At 44.5% G+C, this 22671-nt stretch overlaps 1 protein-coding gene and 1 pseudogene across 1 annotated transcript in view; both read right to left on the reverse strand.

Annotated features, from left to right (window-relative positions):
- The window catches only part of IL1RAPL1 (interleukin 1 receptor accessory protein like 1), a 1997981-nt gene that overhangs the window by 251315 nt on the left and 1723995 nt on the right, over positions 1 to 22671 (reverse strand). The gene's annotated exons all lie outside the window — the stretch shown is intronic.
- LOC135052651 (5S ribosomal RNA) lies at positions 17313 to 17431 on the reverse strand (annotated as a pseudogene).

Below are 22671 nucleotides of genomic sequence, written 5' to 3' on the forward strand. Positions count from 1 at the left end.
CCAGGTCCTAGTAAAGCACTCCAGTCAGTCAGATGAGAAGGAAACAGATCCTGACTCTGATATCTCAACATCCATAACCTTTGATGGGGACTTAGCCCAATTTCTGGCGCTTTTCAAACACTATTACACTATTATGTTGTCTAGACCATTTCTGGGCATCACTTCAGAAAACCTTGGGCTCTATCTGATTTATTCTTTTAGAGGAGAGCCTTTTGAGTGGGCGACCAGCCTAATGAAAGCTGAAGATCCCATTCTTCAGGATCCCCTAGCATTCTGTGATGCAATTATTAAAAGATATGGTTCCAAAGAAATTGGTTCAGGTTCCTCTAAGTCACCCGTCTTGTCTGCTGAGAGTCCACCAAATACTGTAAACTTGGCACAAGAGTCCCAGCCCGTTGTTTTGACTGCAGGATGTGCTTTTTTGACTTCTTCTTCTAATAATAGTACTTTACCAGAAAGTTCAGCTCCCAAGGGTAAGAGAACTGTCTCTGATTTGAACGCAGCCTTGCTGGGTGGTACCATCAGTTCAGACAATGTTTGGGGAATTACCTTGGTCAGACCTAAAGAGCTTTGTAAAAAGAAGAAGAAGAAAAAGAAATAATTTTTGACTCTTGCCTTGATAAAAAAAAAAAAGATTTTTTTTTCCCTTGTCTTGTGTCCAGTGGCCACCATCAAGGGGAGGGCACTGTTACAAGTTGTTGCTACAGCTTGTTTTTTGTTTTCTTGTCTGTTAGACCAGTGTGTCAGGTTTTTTTTTGTATCCCTTGTTCTGGATAGTCTGAATTTTGGGGTCTTTTGACCCCTCCTCAAGGGGGGGGGGGTAATGTTATGAGCCACGGCTGTGGCTCATTCCTGTTTTGCATTTTTGTTCTGTATTTTATGTTATACTTCTGTTTATGTTACCCGTGGGTGTCATGGGGTGCTCGGAGCTCACCCTTAAGGAGGGGATACTGTTATGAACCACAGGTAGTGGTTCATTCCTATTTTATGTTTATAAAGTTGTCTTGCATGCCAGGATTTCCCATTGCTCTGTTTTAGAATACTCTTGTCTGCTGCCGCTGGTGAGTCTGTGTAATTGCAGCTTGTTCCCATGTGTTCAGCCTCACCTGGCTGCTAATTGCATCTTGTCAGTTTAGAGTCATGCAACAGGGCAGCTGCATGGGATTATTAATTAGGCCTCTCTGTTATATGCTGGCTGTCTGCAATTCACAGATGCTGGTGATATTTCTTGGTTTTCAGTCTGCTTGAAGTCTGTGCTGGTTCCTGCCAGTCCCTGAGCTCCTGTATAGCAGTATCTGTCTAGCTGCTTCCTGTGTTGATTCCTGTGTCAGTCCCTGTGTCGATTCCTGTGTCTGAGCCCGTGTCCTGCTGTGAGGCGTTCCTGCCCTGATGTCCAGTGGCTTTGCCTATCCCTGGTCAAGTTCCTGGTTTCTTGGTGTCCACCGGTCTGTCGTTTGGGATTCTGCCTGTCCTCCAGTTCTGAGAGTGTGTGTCGGCATCATTGAGGGTTCCTGTTCGTTTGCCAGTATTCGTACCGGTTCCGTGAGTAGCGGCTCTGCCGCGTCCGTTGGCCTAGGCCGCTGTATTCCATTATTGTTTCTGTCCCTGGTGTTTTGCAGAGGGTTCTGCTTATGCTGTCACCGCCGGTACACAAAGGTATTGTGTCGGCGTGTGATCAGCATTTCCTTTGTTGTTCTTTTCCTTTGGCGGTTTCTCCGCACATACTTTAGGTTTTTAGTTAGCTTGTAGCCCCTGGCCTGTTTGCTTAGTTAGAGGGCCTCTTGTTATCATCCTGTCTCGGATTTCCCTTTGTCTCTCACTAAGACCGGGGGGCATCGGAGTTGGGCAGACATAATCCGCCCTTCAAACGCGGCTGCCAAGGGCTCAAGAAACCATAGTCTCGCAAGGGATTTCTGACAGCACGGGTGAGACAACAGAGTTAGGGCGCCAGGGGCCTATTCCCTTTCCATTCCCCTTTCCCAGCGTTACGTCCTGGTGCTCTGGACTCACTTCATGAACATCTCCCTTGTTCTGAGCACCAGGAACCTAACAAGTATCTCCATGCTTCTGTATTTTATGAAAAGCTGTTCTGTACTTCATTATTTTCTGTACTATATTATGCTATGTATCTGTTAAGCTCCTTGAGTCCTATTGGAGAAAGAGCGCTATATGAATAAAATTATTATTATTATTATTATTATTATTATTATTATTACAAAGTGTAGGATTGGTGGTGTACAATATTGGTAAAAGTAAATAGCATCAGTGTCAGACTTGGGCATGAAGAGCCCTCCGGGGGAATGCAGTGATAGGTGCCCCTTGTTTAAGGCTGTAGCCAGTCTACAGAGGGGTGTGGCCAGCCACCCCATTGGTTTTCCTAATCATTAGAGAGTGCATGGGCTAGGCCCCTTGATAAATATGTATAGTAAATACTGATAATGCATGCAAATTAATGTACCAGATCAATGACAGCAATGCACTGTAGTAAATACATCATAGGCCTGTGCAGTAATATATGTATAATCACGGGCGTACCTTATCTGCAGCATATCTAGTCTGCAGCGGCGGCGCTGTTAGTGCTCTGAGTGAGCACTAAAGACTATGGCAGAGTGCCATTTTTTTGGAGACCTGAGCATATGCTGTAGACTCTGGCATTGTGCCAGAGTCTCCACTGCTCTCTCAGAGAGCTAACAGCGCTTCCGGCTATGGGACTTGGGAGAGGAGTGGGCCCACACATGGACATCGATGGATGCCAGAAAGTTAACTATAGGAGAAATGGGTGCAGTGTGGGCCCCTTCTGGACCAAAGGGCCCATGTGCACCAAACAACACACTGCATGCATTATAGATACACCACTCTGTATAATGTATTTATATCTCTCTATATATCAAATACAAAAGAAATGTCCTTAATCTGCACACTTCTCTTAGCAGCACCACAGGAGGAATCTCTGTTAGCAGGAACCAATAATGTGATAGCAATATGTGATGTTTTTCCTTGGTGTGTTATATCCAGTTACAAAATGTACAGAACCAGTATTGGTAGACTTTGTCTCTGAGGTATGGAATAGGGGTACCTATAATGACATACCCTCACACCAAAAAATCACCCAACAAATAGAAGCCCAAAAGCTGAATTAGTGGTTAACAATATTTGAATTTATAAAAAATACATAAAATAGTATGCACTGGTTCGATTACAATTGGCAAAAACATAGAAACATAAACGGTCCCTACAAAAGTGATCTTGGTGGTAAACAATACCCTCCCTCACCTCAAAAAGGTGTGAGCTCTTGGGAGGGTGACAATGCCACTATTTAAGGGTCCATACTTGATGACCCTATGGGTTTCATCAGAATCCACTTCTTTAGGGGTTCAAGAATTCAGTAAAGCGCAACCTTTTTGGTTGCTTTAAAAGGATATAGCGCACCAAGGATATAGCGCACCAAGGAAAAACATCACATATTGATGTATATATAGAGAGAGAGAGAGAAGAGGTGGTGTATCCGGCACTCAAATCCTTAATGTTGTAATTGCTGCAGTGCCTTCCTCGTGGAGCATGCTAACTCCACAATGCAGGTACAGAGGTATATAGGCGGCACTCAGCAAACTTGAATCAGAAGGTTAAGCGAAATTAATTTTATTAGCCACAAGCCGACATGTTTCGGAGACTACTCTCCGTCCTCAGGGCCAGTCGACTGGCCCTGAGGACAGAGAGTATTCTCCGAAACATGTCGGCTTGTGGCTAATAAAATTAATTTCACTTAACCTTCTGATTCAAGTCTGCTGAGTGCCGCCTATGGCCCTCATTCCGAGTTGTTCGCTCGCTAGCTGCTTTTAGCAGCATTGCACATGCTAAGCCACCGCCCTCTGGGAGTGTATCTTAGCTTAGCAGAATTGTGAACGAAAGATTCGCAGAATTGCGAATAGAAATTTCTTAGCAGTTTCTGAGTAGCTTCAGACTTACTCAGCCATTGCGATCAGTTCAGTCAGTTTCGTTACTGGTTTGACGTCACAAACACACCCAGCATTCGCCCAGACACTCCCCCATTTCTTCAGACACTCCCGCATTTTTCCCAGAAACGCCAGCGTTTTTTCGCACACGCCCAGAAAACGGCAAGTTTCCGCCCAGAAACACCCACTTCCTGTCAATCACAGTACGATCACCAGAACGATGAAAAATCCTTGTTATGCCGTGAGTAAAATACCTAACTTTTCTGTAAAATAACTAAGCGCATGCGCTCTGCGAACCTTGCGCATGCGCAGTAAGCGACTAATCGCAATATAGCGAAAATCAGCAACGAGCGAACAACTCGGAATCACCCCCTATATACCTCTGTACCTATATATATATATATATATATACATTGTATATTAGTTTGGAACCTGATCCCAAGGAGAGGGGATGCCAGGCAGTAGGGCCCACCGGGGGTTCCCTCTGTACTGTACTTCCGCGGGCCAGTCCAGCCCTGAATAGCATCCTCTTGCAATGATAATTGGATAGAATTGGTGCACTTTACATAGCATAGTGCATGTACAGAACTACACACTGTAGAACAAACTAAGGGGGTAATTGAGAGAAGATTGCAGCAGCAAATTTGTTAGCAGTTGGGCAAAACCGTGTGCACTGCAGGGGGGGGGGGCAGATAAAACATGTGCAGAGAAAGTTAGATTTGGGTGGGGTGTGCTCAAATTGAAATCTAAATTGCAGTGTAAAAATAAAGCAGCCTGTATTTACCCTGCACAGAAACAATATAACCCACTCAAATCTAACTCTCTCTGCACATTTTATATCTGCCACACCTGCAGTGCACATGGTTTTGCCCAATTGCTAACAAATTTGCTGCTGTGATTAACTCTGAATTACCCCCTAAGTACGTAACATGTTCTGCATGGTAAACCTTAAATAATGTGCATGGCAGAACAATGCCCACCATTGCAGCCTCTTACCCTGTATAACAGTGTCATGTTTTGGCCCAAATGTATTAAGCTTTAACAAGAGATAAAGTGGAGACAGGTAAAGAGTGAAAAATGACAAGCCAAATAGCTTCTATCTGCCATTTTTTAAGCACAGGTGGTAACATCTCAGGAGCTGATTGGCTAGAACTTTATCGCTGTCTACTTTATCTCCATCCAAGGTTTAGTAAATAGACCCCTTTATCTGTCTCCACTTTAAAGCTTAATACATTTGGGCTAAAGCCCTGTGCTCACATAATGAGCCTATTATCTACCACAGTTCCCTGCTAATCACATACAGTTCTGTGCTCAGCTTCATGATCTATTCCACCATATACTGTCCACAGGGGTGCCACAAGGTTGTATGGCTGGTGGGGCGTGAAAAAATTTTTTGGTGCTCCCCAACGATTACACCCAATGCGCAGAGCGCTTACCGGCGGATCACCGTGGAAACTTCAGTCCTACTTTGGACAGTCTGCCCCTGCTGCGTTGCCCATGTCCTGTGTCCTGGCTGGCTCTTCACACAGAAGCATTACTGGGAGGAGGCGGGAATGTCCCAGCAGGCTCAGCATGGGCACGCCTCCTCCCAGTAATGCATCATTGTGAAGTGCCGGCCAGGACACAGGACATGGGCAACACACAGCGATGGCAGACTGTCCAAAGTAGGACTGGAGTCTCCGTGGTGATCTGCCAGTAAGCGCTCCCCCTTCCCAGTGCCTGCGCCTCTGTCAAGTTTTGGGGGGTCATGCTACCCCCTTGCCCCCCATTCCGACGCTCCTGACTGTACACCTCATTCAGATGCCCTTCATACACTGTGATACAGTAATTCAAATAAATCAGCCTCATTGTAAGCTGCCTCTACCCAGCATATCCTCATGCCTACCAGAGTTTTGTGCCTGGTATATTGCACTCCAGTCCTATATCTGACACATACTACCTTAAGTCTTATGTACAGTAATGCGTCATACCCATCAGCCCTATTGCCAGTATGCCCTATCAAGTTTTCAGGATAACATTCTATTGTACACCAGCGCCATGTACATGACTTGTGGTCCTCTTTAGTCTTATATTTGCTATAAATTGTCAGTATAAGAAAACTTATGCCTTCCATATTACTGTGCCCAGCACAATAGCACCATACCCAAAGTAGATCCATACAAATGGGTCCATGGTTATCTTGACTAGTTTTCTGCACCTGGGCACAACATGATTTATTAGCATAAACCCTTCATCTATTGTTTTCAGCTGCAATACAATACAGAGAACAATACAGCAGGGGATTACGTCATTACAGCAGGGGATAAGGTCTGACTGGCCAGTCTCAGTTAATCCTATTAAAGGTCAAGATAAACGTGGACCCATCTGTACATAATATATTCTATCTGGCCATGCGAGGCCTAATTGTCATACAACAAAATGCCTGCCATACACTGCCCATGCGAAGCACAGTCTAGTGCCCAATATGTCCCTACTAACATAACAGCTTCCCCCTTACTGTACCTGGGCATGAAGAGAGAAGTGAACTTAATGAGACTTCAGTTTTCAAAATCTGTCATACGACTTAATATACAATGCAAACTGAAAAACATGAATACAAATATTTTACATGCTTAAAATGTGTAAAATATAATAAAGACATTTTTCTTTATTTTGGGGGTCATTCCGAGTTGTTCGCTCGTTAATTTTTTCTCGCAAAGGAGCGATTAGTCGCTAATGCGCATGCGCAATGTCCGCAGTGCGACTGCGCCAAGTAAATTTGCTATGCAGTTAGGAATTTTACTCACGGCATTACGAGGTTTTTTCTTCGTTCTGGTGATTGTAATGTGATTGACAGGAAGTGGGTGTTTCTGGGCGGAAACTGGCCGTTTTATGGGTGTGTGTGAAAAAACGCTACCATTTCTGGGAAAAACGCGGGAGTGGCTGGAGAAACGGAGGAGTGTCTGGGCGAACGCTGGGTGTGTTTGTGACGTCAAACCAGGAACGAAACTGACTGAAATGATCGCAGATGGCGAGTAAGTCTGGAGCTACTCAGAAACTGCTAAGAAGTGTCTATTCGCAATTCTGCTAATCTTTCGTTCGCACTTTTTATAAGCTAAGATTCACTCCCAGAGGGCGGCGGCTTAGCGTGTGCAAAGCTGCTAAAAGCAGCTTGCGAGCGAACAACTCGGAATGACCCCCTTTGAGAACACGTTTTCAGCACTGGCTTAAAAAGTATAGAGTACAGTACTGTATGTGACTGAGGGAAAAACTGTGAATGGTGCTTATTATACCAGTTGTTCAGTTTAGCCCTGCAGGTGGATAGCTTGTATGGAAGATCACAGGGGATATGTGATGCACAGAGCTTTCATTATTTTAAATGCAACAAAAAAATGTGAATCACTTAATAATCACGTACAGGTTACTGCTTTCTAGACAGAATTAAGGTTGCTGCAAAAAATCTTTCTTCGTTTCACCTTAGTTTTATATAAATGCCCTTGTACCATCTGGGAACAGTTTCTTTTAAAGTTTGGCAGCGGCAGTGTAGTAGAGAACACAAATTATCTGTTGCTCTTTGCTCTGAGAAATGCAAGCTGATTTTTATTCACTGTCTTGATAGATCACTTTAAAGAAGTGATGATAAGTTGCAGGAATAGAATAATATAGTTGCAAAATGGTTTCAGTAGGACATTGCATAGAAGAAATCAGTGGCAGATGCAGGATTTGCATGGTGGAGTTTCCAGAACTGGGTGGAGCCAAGCACGGGGGTGGGGACTGAGGTGACCCAGCATATGCTGGGTCCGTAAAACTAGTGTGTCTGTGTGTATATATACATACCTCCCAACTTTTAATAACTGGAAGGTGGGACACACGTGCTCCGGAAAAGGGGTGTGACCTAAGAAAAGGGGCGTGGCTTCGCAGAGGACCTGCGGTCGCGAGCCACTCCCCCATTTTCATCACTAAGGGGGCATGCCCAGCGCTCTGTGAGCCGCTGGCATGCCCCCTCTCCCTCTGACTCCAGTAAATAGATGCTGTGCGCATGCACACAGCATCTATTCACCGCTGCTCTGCTAAGCAGGGCAGTGAGAGACAGAGCCTCCCAACTGCCACCCCCCACCGCGGGACACTGCGGCCCGCGGGTGGGACAGCGGGACAGTCCCCAAAAAATGGGACTGTCCCGCGAAAATCGGGAGAGTTGGGATGTATGCATATATCTATCTATCTATTTATCTATCTACACACACATATATATACTGTATTTATATACACACACACACACACACATATATATATATATATATATATATACATACAATACATATACACATAGCATATTAAACATGCATACATATATATATATATACATACAGTACACGTATAGACGCATGTATATATATCATATGTGTGTGTGTGTTTATATGTATGTATATACATGTGTGTGTCACGATCCGGGTATCTGGACGCCATTTCTTACCCATCAGATGCCTCCTAAGGCTGGCTCAGCGCTCCAGGACCGGATCCCATCTGTTATCCTGATGTGTACATTCCTGTATCCTCTCCTGTCACTCTGGGACACTGTCACAGTAAACGCCATATTACACCTGGCATGGCGTCTCCCGCGGCCTCCGCCGCCGTCCCTGAACTTCTGCATGCAGAGTGTCTGAGTGGCGATTACGTCAGCCGCGGCCTCCTCTGTGTCCGCGTGGTTGGATGTGCATCTGTCAGCCTGGCGCCTCCTGTCTCCAGTGGCCGGCGCCGCCATTGCTGTTTTCATTACCACATGGATTACAAACCAAACTTCCCTCCAAGTGTCTGCATGGGCGCAGCCATCTTGGATTCTGTCAGCTGATCATTTACTCCAATCTGTTGTCAGTATTGTTAATCTGCATAATTGCCTAGCCAATCCCTTCCTTGCTGCAGGTATAAATACACTGTGCCTGAGCAAGGAAGGCGTCAGTGCTTTGGTTGTCAAACCTAGTTCCTGTTTGTCTCTCTCCTGTGATTGTCTTCCAGGTTCCAGCTCCTGTCTCAAGACTTCCACCATAGAGACCCGCACCAGCATTCCACCTGCGGTGTAGCCTGACTCTCCAATCCATTGTGGATTCATCTGTTTCCAGCTACAACATTACCTGCTTCCAGCCCAGCTTCCAGCAGAGTACAGCTTCTCTTAAAGGGCCGGTGTCCTTTCTACACTTTACCACTCTCCACCGGTATTATTATTTCTCCGCTCTCAAGTTCTACATTTCAGCTCATATTTTATCGCTCCCAAGTTCATTTATTATTTAACTGGTTCCAGCCAGTATCCACTCCGTGCTAACAACAGTCTGGTTCCAGCCAGTATCCACAGCAGCCATTTTATCTTCAGCAACCCAGCTTTTCCTGGAACACCAGCTGGTACAATCCTGGGTTATCTCCATTGCTACAGTCGGGCCTGGTAAGGACTTTCCATCTAGAAGATTATAAGAACTATCTCACACTACCAGTGCCCTGTGGCTCCTGCCATCCTGTAGTACCCAGGAACTGTATTTATTCTTTGCTGACTTTTACGTTTTCTTTTACTGCTGCTGTGTTGCGGAGTTGTCATAATAAACATCATTGACTTTTATCCAAGTTGTCGTGGTCACGCCTTCGGGCAGTTATTATTCATGTTACTTACATGTCCAGGGGTCTGATACAACCTCCCAGGTTCCGGTACATCTCAGCCCCTACAACTGAGGCTGCCTCCCGTCAGCTCAGGCCCTCAGTTGTGACAGTAAGCACTGACCTAATGAATCCAGCCGGAGACCAGGATCAAGCGGCCAGGCCGATGCAATAACTGGCAGCCCGACTAGAACATCAGGAGGCTGCACAGGGCCACATCATCCGCTGTCTCCAGGATCTCTCTACTCGGCTGGATGGGATTCAGACAACTCTCCGTGGATCAGGCGCTTCTGGTGCGTCAACCACAGTGACTCCAGTTATAACCCCACCCACCTTACCCATTTCTGCTCCACGTCTTCATCTTCCAACGCCAGCAAAATTTGACGGATCTCCAAGATTCTGCAGGGGATTTCTCAACCAGTGTGAGATTCAGTTTGAGCTACAACCTGGCAATTTTCCCAGTGACCGTACAAAAATTGCCTACATTATTTCTCTTCTCAGTGGCTCAGCCCTTGATTGGGCATCACCGTTATGGGAGAGGTCCGACACCCTGCTATCTTCCTACACTGCCTTCGTGTCAACATTCAGGCGCATCTTTGACGAGCCAGGCCGGGTAACCTCAGCTTCATCCGAGATTCTCCGTTTACGCCAGGGGTCACGTACTGTATGACAATATCTGATACAGTTCCAGATCCTGGCATCCGAACTGGCATGGAACGACGAGGCCCTGTATGCTGCATTCTGGCATGGCTTATCTGAGCGTATTAAAGATGAGTTAGCTACCAGAGACTTACCCTCTAAGTTAGATGAGCTAATCTCACTCTGCACGAAAGTTGATTTACGTTTCAGAGAGAGAGCAACTGAGCGTGGAAGATCATCTGCTCCAAAATCTTCTGCTCCTCCTCCTCGCCAACTGTCACCAACTAAAGATGAGCCCATGCAAATTGGCCGTTCCCGTTTAACTCCTGCTGAGCGCCGAAGACGTCTCTCCGAGTCTCTCTGTCTTTATTGTGCAGCTCCGTCTCACACCATTAATGCCTGTCCCAAACGTCCGGGAAACTCCAAATCCTAGCTCCCCAAGGAGAGGGCCGGCTAGGAGTAATGATCTCCTCTCCATCTCCTCAAGATTGTAATCTCCCAGTCTCGCTTCAAGTTGCTCAACGTTATCGGAACGTCATTGCCCTCCTTGATTCCGGAGCAGCTGGGAACTTTATTACCGAAGCCTATGTTAAACGGTGGTCCCTACCCACCGAGAGACTTCCTTCGTCCATTTCTTTAACTGCCGTGGATGGCAGCAAAATTTTTGATGCAGTCATTTCTTTAAGGACTCTACCAGTTCGTCTGAGAGTGGGAGTTCTTCATTCCGAACTTATTTCTTTTTTAGTGATTCCAAGAGCCACACATCCTGTGGTCCTGGGCCTTCCATGGCTCCGTCTTCACAATCCTACAATTGATTGGACGACTACGCAAATCCTGGCATGGGGTTCCTCCTGTGCTGAGACATGTTTGTTTAAAGTATTGCCTGTCTGTTCTTCCTCCCCCAGGTCGTCTGATGTTCCACCTCCTCCATATCAAGATTTCACGGATGTGTTCAGTAAAGCTTCTGCTGATATCCTTCCTCCTCATAGAGAATGGGACTGCCCGATTGATCTCGTTCCAGGGAAGGTTCCACCTCGAGGCCGAACTTATCCGTTGTCTCTGCCTGAGACGCATTCTATGGAGGAATACATTAAAGAGAACCTAGCAAAGGGGTTCATTCGACCTTCTTCTTCCCCATCCGGCGCAGGCTTCTTTTTTGTAAAAAAGAAAGATGGTGGTCTGCGGCCGTGCATCGACTACAGAGGTTTGAACGACATTACCATCAAGAACCGTTATCCTTTACCCCTGATTACTGAGCTCTTTGACAGAGTTAGCGGAGCTACCATCTTTACAAAGCTGGACTTGAGAGGTGCATACAATCTCATCCGGATCCGTGAGGGTGACGAGTGGAAGACCGCCTTTAACACCCGTGACGGACATTATGAGTACCTCGTCATGCCCTTCGGATTGAGCAATTCTCCAGCTGTCTTCCAGCATTTTGTCAATGAGATCTTCAGAGACATTCTATACCGTCATGTCGTGGTCTATCTAGACGATATCCTCATTTTTGCCAACGATTTAGAGGAACATCGTTTTTGGGTTAAAGAGGTTCTGTCCCGTCTCCGTGTCAATCATCTCTATTGCAAATTAGAGAAATGCGTCTTTGAAGTCAAGTCCATTCCGTTTCTAGGGTACATTGTGTCCGGTTCCGGACTAGAGATGGATCCTGAGAAACTACAAGCAATCCAGAATTGGCCGGTACCCTTAACCCTCAAAGGGGTCCAGAGGTTCTTAGGGTTCGCCAACTATTACCGAAAGTTTATACGAGACTTTTCCACCATTGTGGCGCCTATTACTGCTTTCACTAAGAAGGGTGCTAACCCGTCCAAGTGGTCTGAAGAAGCCATGCAAGCATTTCATCTTTAAAAAAACAAAGGTTCATCTCTGCGCCTGTTCTGAAACAGCCTGACATCGACTCTCCTTTCATCTTAGAGGTGGATGCCTCCTCCGTTGGAGTAGGAGCGGTGTTATCTCAGTGGGCTAAAGATGGCCATTTACACCCTTGCAGTTTCTTCTCCCGGAAGTTCTCTCCAGCTGAGCGCAACTATGCCATTGGCGACCAGGAGTTGCTAGCCATCAAGCTCGCTCTAGAAGAGTGGAGGTATCTGTTGGAGGGAGCTTCTCATTCAATCACCATACTTACAGACCACAAGAACCTTTTATATCTGAAAGGCGCACAATGTCTCAACCCTCGTCAGGCCAGATGGGCACTTTTCTTTTCCAGGTTCGATTTTAAACTCCAGTTCTGTCCGGGCTCTCAGAATCGCAAGGCCGATGCCCTTTCCCGCTCATGGGAGCAAGAAAATGAGTCAGAGTCTTCAGACAAGCATCCTATTATAAATCCGTTGGCATTCTCCACGGTAGGGATGGACTCTACGCCCCCATCAGGGAAAAGTTTTGTGAAACCGATGCTAAGGAAGAAGCTCATGCATTGGGCCCATGCTTCCCGTTTTGCCGGACATACAGGTATCCAAAAAACCCTGGAGTTTATCTCTAGGTCCTATTGGTGGCCAACTCTGAAAAAGGACGTCTTGGAGTTTATTGCATCTTGCCCAAAGTGTGCTCAACATAAGGTATCCCGCCAGTCGCCTGCGGGGCAACTGGTTCCACTATCTGTTCCCCGTCGACCTTGGACCCATTTGTCGATGGATTTTATTACAGATTTACCCATGTGCAACAAGTTCAATACCATCTGGGTGGTAGTTGACCGGTTCACCAAGATGGCACACTTCATTCCTCTCACCGGTCTTCCGTCAGCTTCCAAGTTGGCTCAAGTATTCATACAAGAGATCTTCCGACTCCACGGTCTTCCTGAAGAAATTATCTCAGATCGAGGAGTTCAATTCACAGCCAAATTCTGGCGAAGTTTATGTCAAGTCCTCCAAGTCAAGCTAAAGTTTTCTACGGCTTACCATCCTCAGACCAATGGTCAAACCGAGAGGGTGAATCAGGACTTGGAGGCCTTCCTCCGCATCTATGTGTCCTCCTCTCAAGATGACTGGGTTCAATTACTTCCCTGGGCCGAGTTCTGTCATAACAACCAGTATCATTCTTCATCTGCTTCAACACCATTCTTCACTAACTTTGGATTCCACCCTAAAGTCCCTGAGTTCCAACCGCTTCCAGCAACTTCTGTTCCCGCAGTGGATATCACCTTGCATCAGTTTGCCAATATCTGGAAGAGGGTACGATCAGCTCTGCTCAAGGCATCGTTCAGGTACAAGAAGTTTGCGGATAAGAAGCGTCGAGCAGTTCCTGCTCTCAAGGTGGGTGATCGGGTATGGTTATCCACGAAGAATTTGAGGTTAAGAGTTCCCAGTATGAAGTTTGCACCTCGCTATATCGGTCCTTTCAAGATTGAACAAGTCATCAATCCTGTTGCTTACAGACTTCAGTTGCCTCCCTTCTTAAAAATACCCAGGATATTCCATGTTTCCCTGTTGAAACCGCTGATCTTGAATCGGTTTCATTCCTCACTTCCTCCAACTCCGAAAGTCCAAACTCAACGAGGCGTTGAGTATGAAGTAGCCAAGATCCTGGACTCACGTCACCGTTATGGTCAACTACAATATCTTATTGACTGGAAGGGTTATGGCCCTGAGGAACGTTCATGGACCAATGCTTCTGATGTCCATGCTCCTGCCTTGGTCCGGAGATTCCATTCCAAGTTTCCTCAAAAGCCAAAGAAGTGTCCTGGGGCCACTCCTAAAGGGGGGGGTGCTGTCACGATCCGGGTATCTGGACGCCATTTCTTACCCATCAGATGCCTCCTAAGGCTGGCTCAGCGCTCCAGGACCGGATCCCATCTGTTATCCTGATGTGTACATTCCTGTATCCTCTCCTGTCACTCTGGGACACTGTCACAGTAAACGCCATATTACACCTGGCATGGCGTCTCCCGCGGCCTCCGCCGCCGTCCCTGAACTTCTGCATGCAGAGTGTCTGAGTGGCGATTACGTCAGCCGCGGCCTCCGCTGTGTCCGCGTGGTTGGATGTGCATCTGTCAGCCTGGCGCCTCCTGTCTCCAGTGGCCGGCGCCGCCATTGCTGTTTTCATTACCAAATGGATTACAAACCAAACTTCCCTCCAAGTGTCTGCATGGGCGCAGCCATCTTGGATTCTGTCAGCTGATCATTTACTCCAATCTGTTGTCAGTATTGTTAATCTGCATAATTGCCTAGCCAATCCCTTCCTTGCTGCAGGTATAAATACACTGTGCCTGAGCAAGGAAGGCGTCAGTGCTTTGGTTGTCAAACCTAGTTCCTGTTTGTCTCTCTCCTGTGATTGTCTTCCAGGTTCCAGCTCCTGTCTCAAGACTTCCACCATAGAGACCCGCACCAGCATTCCACCTGCGGTGTAGCCTGACTCTCCAATCCATTGTGGATTCATCTGTTTCCAGCTACAACATTACCTGCTTCCAGCCCAGCTTCCAGCAGAGTACAGCTTCTCTTAAAGGGCCGGTGTCCTTTCTACACTTTACCACTCTCCACCGGTATTATTATTTCTCCGCTCTCAAGTTCTACATTTCAGCTCATATTTCATCGCTCCCAAGTTCATTTATTATTTAACTGGTTCCAGCCAGTATCCACTCCGTGCTAACAACAGTCTGGTTCCAGCCAGTATCCACAGCAGCCATTTTATCTTCAGCAACCCAGCTTTTCCTGGAACACCAGCTGGTACAATCCTGGATTATCTCCATTGCTACAGTCGGGCCTGGTAAGGACTTTCCATCTAGAAGATTATAAGAACTATCTCACACTACCAGTGCCCTGTGGCTCCTGCCATCCTGTAGTACCCAGGAACTGTATTTATTCTTTGCTGACTTTTACATTTTCTTTTACTGCTGCTGTGTTGCGGAGTTGTCATAATAAACATCATTGACTTTTATCCAAGTGTTCGTGGTCACGCCTTCGGGCAGTTACTATTCATGTTACCAGGGGTCTGATACAACCTCCCAGGTTCCGGTACATCTCAGCCCCTACAACTGAGGCTGCCTCCCGTCAGCTCAGGCCCTCAGTTGTGACAGTGTGTATATATGTATGCACATGGATATATATGTACTATAATTAAAATAAAGTAAACTTTTATTAAGCACTTACAAGTGCCACCAGGAAGACAGCAGGCTGCCGAGGACGCTAGACAGCCATTAATAATACTCATGCAGCTAAAAAAAAAAAAATTTTTGATGGAGGGCGGTTTCTGGGTGCCCGGAAACCCCCCCTGGGTGCGCCACTGGAAGAAATGATTAGCAATTAAATTTAAAGGGGCAACACATTCCGAAGACACCATATATATTTTTATGTTATTTCTTTGCACAAGTGATAGGAATAGTTTGCTGGTGCAATCTATGGTATTGACAAAGGGTCCTGCGAGACCCAAAACATCAACACTGTCTTTAGCCATACTGATGTGTGTAATAAATCTCTTGCTCTTAAATGAAGAAGCCTGGAGATTGATCTCTTATACTACTGTGAATATATATGTTTATGTATGTATATATATATATATATATATATATATATATATTATATACACACACACACACAGATTCATTTTAATATGGACTCATGATTTAAGGGGGTCTGCATCAGAGACCTGACTGATTGGTCCAGCCTGAACTCATAGGGGCCCCAATACAAGATGTTGCCTTTGTACAGCAGACAGTGCCATTAGACCATGAAAAACATCATCCCCATATTAGTACACTCCCAGTCTGACAGTGATTTGGATCTGACACATCACATCAAGGAGGAACAAAACAAGAGGAAGAATTGAATGGATAGACACATAAATGACATGGATAACTACAATTTATTTAGGGTAAATTAAAAGCGCCTGAAGAGGCATAGGGAGATGGATGAATGGGGAAGAATGCAGGATGAATAGCAGCATGGAGTATGAAATGACAATGTGGGGGTGAAGGAGATAGTGAAGGAGGATGGATTGCAGGGATGCAATGAATTACTGTGTGAGAGAGAATTAATAGCATGGTTGCAATTGATTAAGCTGCAAGGACAGATCCAAAAAAGCAGTACAACTGCTATGTGTTCTGATTTTTAAAGGATGGTCCAAATTTGATGATTGTCCCATAGTTTGACTAGATGGATTATTCCTGATTTGGGGACAGTTAGAATTAGTACTGTACATCTCCCCCAGTGTATCCTAATATTCCTCCTTCGCAATCTCCCTTGTATATTATAAGGTAAACAGGAAGGTTTTGTTTGGTTCCGCACAGGAAAGTTATTATAGCAATGAACATGGGTTTGTACAAAACTTGTAGAAACCTGTTAAACTAACCAACAATACTAAGCATAGAGATCCTTTAAATAAAGGTACCTGATAAATATTATAGGTTGGTGGTGCTCCCAGAGTCAGTAATAAATTGGATAGGAAAGAGAAAAAAAGAAAGACTCTGTGTTGGGGCACACTTTGAAATTTGTAAATTTATTAAACTTAACTTTTAATTTAGTTCAGTATAAAGAAAGGGGGTTGATACAGAAAAATGTTAAAATACACAAATATACATATGTTAGTAACAATCTCCACAGAGAAAAGTGTTCAAATACATAAAGTATATTAATAAATACATTTGTGGATAAATATCCATACAGGGAAAAAGAATCTGATTCAAAATTATTGATTAACAATAATCAGGATACACCTGATAACAATTAGGAGCACCTATGGTGAAAATATATGGAAAACATTTATATGCCTAATTGATCAAGATAAAGGGCACAAATAAATATAATTGAAATGTAAATCACAATTGTAGTGATAGTTAATTGCTAGAAGTCCATTTGCCTAATTGATCAAGATAGAGGGAACAAGTAAGTATAATTATAATATAAGCCACAATTGAAATGACAATTAACTGCTGGCAATCCCCTGGTAGGGGCTAAGTTTGCTACAAAGAAGATCCTAAGATAAAAAGACGTTTTAAAGGATTTGATTCCAAACAAAATTATAAGAAAACAACAAGATTGCCAAAAATTAAAGTAAAGATCTTAGGGTAATTGGGAGAGTAGCCAAGAGTTAGGTACAGACTTTAAGATTCAGAAGTTGCTCTAACATTTCTGCTGTTTGTGGTCAGAGGTTAAATCTTTACTGCACCTGATATTCCCAAGTGGTCACCCAACTGGGTACTAATCAGGCTTATCAACGCATAGCTTCCAAGATCGGATGAGATTGGGCGTTGCCGCTGAAATATGGCAGTAATTGAAGCACTATGACACAAATGAGAGAGTGTAATAGAGGATGAGCAACAAGAGTACTTCTGCTGTCCAGTTAATAGCGCAGATTCTCTGTTACTACGGGCATTGCAGAGAGTAGTCTCGCATCTGAATGAGAGGGTACAGAATTATAGGTGAGGTGAGTGAAGTAAAGGATAGGGAGAGGACCCCACCTTCTGCTGTCTACTGTCTTATATGTTATAGCGGAAAGTAGATGAGAGAGGTGGGTTAAGCTCACCTATTGAAATTAAAGGTTTGAAGACAATATGATGCACTCAAAAAAATAGATTTTAATAGGCTACTTTGCTGAGCCATAAGACCAGTGTGCAGAAGATTATGACAAAAAGGACATGGATTAAGTTACATAATGAGAGTTATAAAATAACTTGGTAGCGGAAGAGCCAGTCATGTAGTGCTGATAAGTAACACGCACAAATTACAATTAGGTAGGCTTGAAAACAAATAGTAGAAAGTACTGCTATGCACGTAAATTTCTAGGAGACATATGCATACTATAAGAAAAAGAAAAAAAGATTGAGGTCTATGGCAATCTTAAGAAGAATTAAGGATCACTTTAGCAAACGAAGAAAAAATTAATTAATTGGTAGTAATGCAGAGAGTCCCAATAGACACATACAATACCAGGGGATACCAGAGAGTGATCAGAACTATAAAAAGTTCAGCATCACTGAGCACAGACAGCCGTTTCACCGGGGTGGCTTGTTCACTGTGTATTATAAGGTTTATCCAGATGCTCACCATAAAGTATATCTGTCATCTACTCATAGGGGGTAATTCCAAGTTGATCGCAGCAGGAATTTTGTTAGCAGTTGGGAAAAACCATGTGCACTGCAGGGGAGGCAGATTTAACATGTGCAGAAAGAGTTAGATTTGGGTGTGGTGTGTTCAATCTGCAATCTAATTTGCCGTGTAAAAATAAAGCAGCCAGTATTTACCCTGCACAGAAATAAAATAATCCACCCAAATCTAACTCTCTCTGCACATGTTATATCTGCATCCCCTGCAGTGCACATGGTTTTGCCCAACTGCTAACAAATTTCCTGCTGCGATCAACTCAGAATTACCCCCATAGAGCAGTATTTTTTGTGCTGATATCAGTTTAACTTGTAATAAAGATTACAAAGTAACTGAACTGTAAATCCTTTGACATACCACTTTGGGGGCGGGGGGGGGGGGGGGGTTATACTAAAACCATGAGTCATTAGTTATTTTTAAAATTTTGCCAAATTCCTAAAAATTAGCAGCTCAGAATAATTGCAGAGGGTGGCATAGCTATCTAATCCACCATCCAACTCTCTCCATTTTGCCTGGAAAGTCATTGACTAAGCAGATCATCTTTAATATGGGTATCTTTCACAATTTTCCCTGACTGCATGTAATAGTTCTCAAAAATCAGGACAGTGTGAGATATATAGAGGTAAATAGATATATGTACAGTATGTGACATACATTAATTTCCCACCCCATGTCCAGTTATCCTTAATACTAGGTTTACAGAGGACGGCCAATTGACCCTTTTCAAATTTTGAAGCATCGCTGCCCTGTTCTTTAGGTGCTTACGGTTATGACATTTTGTGGCTTTTAATAATTTGGGTGATTGTATAAAAAAGTGATAAAATGATTTCTCAAAAACTATCTGTAATTTAACAGACCCAAATTTGAGTTTGCACTTGTATATAGAAATCACAAAAATAACAATATGATGCGAATTAATTGTTGTGAGCCACTGTATTTATTGTATACTGGCCAATCTAAAGGTGTGCGGTTAATGCCCAGGGTGGGCGATATTGTCTCTTATAAAGTTCATGCAGGTGGGCGATATTGTCTCTTATAAAGTTCATGCAGGTTATAATACAGACTGCGGCATCCCACACATCTGCTGTTGAAAAGTCTTTAGGAAAAAATAATAATAACAAATGCTGGTGTTGGTAAAAAATCTTTAAAACCTTCACGATGCCCTGAGCTTAAGGTGGTGGCATAAGTGGGGTAAAAAAGGGGGCCTCTGGACTGGTTTCCTCTCTCTGCCCCTGCTGCCCGTGGTGCGTCCTTGTTCAGACGACCCCCGGGTGCAGGTCGGTCAGAGAGGTGGACCTGTCTAGCGGCAGGGAAAGGATTCAGATGCCGCTCTGCAGAGTGGCTAGCTGCGCCTCTCCCACTGCTTACAGAGAACTCACCTGTCGCCCGCTCCAGCCGCACGCCGCGCTCCGTCACTGGCTTCCTCCGCTGTCTGGTTTCCTAGCAGCGCTGCTGGCTTCCGGGTTGGTCCGGTCACGTGACCGGGTCTTTTCGACATGGGAAAGAGTCTTCCTGATGAAGTCTTTGAATCTGTAGTGGTTCTTTCTTTGTAGTTCCTCCCAGAGGAAGACCGAAAGGTTGAAACGCGTTGGTGGAACTACAAAGAAAGAACCACTACCGTGACCGGACCAACCCGGAAGCCAGCAGCACTGCTAGGATACCAGACAGTGGAGGAAGCCGGTGACGGAGCGCGGCGTGTGGCTGGAGCGGGCGACAGGTGAGTTCTCTGTAAGCGGTGGGAGAGGCGCAGCTAGCCGCTCTGCAGAGCGGCATCTGAATCCTTTCCCCGCCGCTAGACAGGTCCACCTCTCTGACCGACCTGCACCCGGGGGGCATCTGAACAAAGACGCACCACGGGCAGCAGGGGCAGAGAGAGGAAACCAGTCCGGAGACCCCGTTTTTTACCCACTTATGCCACCACCGTAAGCTCAGGGCATCGTGAATGTTTTAAAGATTTTTTTTACCAACACCAGCATTTGTTATTATTATTATTTTTTCCTAAAGACTTTTCAACAGCAGATGTGTGGGACGCCGCAGTCTGTATTATAACCTGCATGAACTTTATAAGAGACAATATCGCCCACCCTGGGCATTAACCGCACACCTTTAGATTGCCAGTATACAATAAATACAGTGGCTCGCAACAATTAATTTGCATCATATTGTTATTTTTGTGATTTCTATATCCAAGTGCAAACTCAAATTTGGGTCTGTTCATACATTATCCTTTATTACATCTGATGTGCATTCGTTAGCTAAAAACACACACCTTAGGGGTTGAGCGCAGTTTTATTGTGGTATATCCACTAAGCTTCTCCATTTACATATAGGTGGGTTGGAACACCCATCAGAACGAGCAGCACACCCCAGCTAGCTATAGAATGAAGACACTCAGTGCGCAGAACCCTCCAATTTATAGTATCTGTAATTTAAGCTTTTTTACTTCTTTTTACCAGGAGTGCTTATATGACCGCTCCTATGTTTTCTTGCAGTAGCAATGGAAAATTTGATGAATTTGTTTGTTGATGTTTATTTATGTCCTAATACTGTATCTGATGCTGATAAACCATGAATGTTTGGTACAAGAGACCTTCCGTATGCAATTACTCTGCATTTATTTGCAGTTATACAGTACCATAAGAAGTTACTTGCTTGCACGTACTGCACATTTTTGGTTTCCAATTTCATATATTATGTCATGTCTGGAGGAGAAAAACTCACTCTCTGGATTCTGAAAAATATCTGTGGAGCTGACAAAGTGCAATTTCTACTTTGTTGCACTGAGCACATTTCCTTGAAGGTGCTAGTGACAGACTGTGCCGACAGGGCTGAGCTGAGCCACAATAATGCAGCCACTAGCAGGTTATAACTTTTTTGAGATTGGAGCAATGTGGTTTTGTTTACAAATCACTTAGTCCTTCTGCCTGCTTCAGGGCATCAGCATGCCAAGCATACTATGAGGTCTTACTGATGCCGAAATTTTGGAGTCTCTGTGTAACATTCATCCTGCCCTGTCCATAGGTGAGGAATCTAAATCTGATGAAGAAAGTAGTGACGAGGATTTTGTACCTCAGAACTTAAATTCTGATGGGAATACCCAAGAAAGGGATCCTGACGACCCTCCTATTGTTCAGGAGTAATCTGAACAGCTGAGAGTACAGGAAAGTGTTCTTGTTCTTATTTCTTGTTTCTTCTTGTTTTTAAAACAGGTTATTGTATTTTGCTGGGAGGGAGTTGATGCAGAGTGGGAGAGGGACATACTGGGGATTGAGAGATGCTGGGTGGGATAGGAAGTAGGTAGGGAGGGGGAGATACTGGAGATTGTCATTTAGTTTTAAAGCCTACCAGCTCCAGCGGCAGCGGGTACAGGAACCAAATGCCCGGTGGTGCTCCTTCAGCGGCAGGGACGAGATCCAGTCATGGGGAGTGACGTACTGCAGCCAGCATCTATAGAGATTGCAGCAGTATGGACCCGGCGGTGTCACGGCGGTGAACACAAGCAGGCCAGGCGGGTGTCTGAATTACTTGGTGCCTGGGAGTGAGTGTGGGTGCGGACGTGGATGGGATGGAGGTGCGGGTGTGCAGCTCTTTTTGGTGTCACCCATTGAAGGGTGACACCTGGGTGTGGACCGCACCCCCATCATGACGCCACTGATTAACACTAGTATTGGCAAAAATGTAATTAAATCTCGAAACAAGAGTCAACAATGGAAGGAAAAAGCAAAGGGTCAATTGACCCCCATCAGTTAAGGGAGGTATGAGGCTATATCGGGTATAGCTAGTGTTAATGTTCAGTGCTGAAGAATTCTGGTGCATTAAAAATCAACAATAATAATAATGATAATAATGATAATAATAATAATAATAATAATAATAATATAGTCTTGTTTATTATAGCAAAAGCCCCATAAATGCTATTTCAGACCTTTAATATTTATGAGTCTCCCGAGAGGTGGAAGGGTTTGTAAGTGACCACATTGTGAACTTTTCATTTTAATTCAAACTACAATACTGTACATAGATTGATAATAACAACAGCATATGTTTAATGATATGCTAAAATTCATGTTCATTAAATGGAATGCTGAACAAAACTTGATCTTGATTTGTCCCCTCATATTCCTCTTTCACAGCTTTCCTCATACAGTGTCATATGTCTGGGATCAATGGAATTGCATTTTAGTGAATCATGACAGTAGCCACATTTCAGATTGCCCAAAGCAATTTTACTTACAGTATTTTGCTATATAATTCAAAGTTGCTGAGTAAGTGGTACCTGCAGCTTTAATGTGATTAATATTGAACTTGAAGGGAAACTGTTCCCAGATGCACTGCGCTTGTGACATAAATTCTGTTCAGGAATGATCAATATTTATGAATTGTATTAATTGAAGATGGAAAAGCACTGGGGG

The sequence above is a fragment of the Pseudophryne corroboree genome, chromosome 2 (genome assembly GCF_028390025.1).
Source record: "Pseudophryne corroboree isolate aPseCor3 chromosome 2, aPseCor3.hap2, whole genome shotgun sequence".
In the NCBI taxonomy this organism is placed as follows: domain Eukaryota; kingdom Metazoa; phylum Chordata; class Amphibia; order Anura; family Myobatrachidae; genus Pseudophryne; species Pseudophryne corroboree.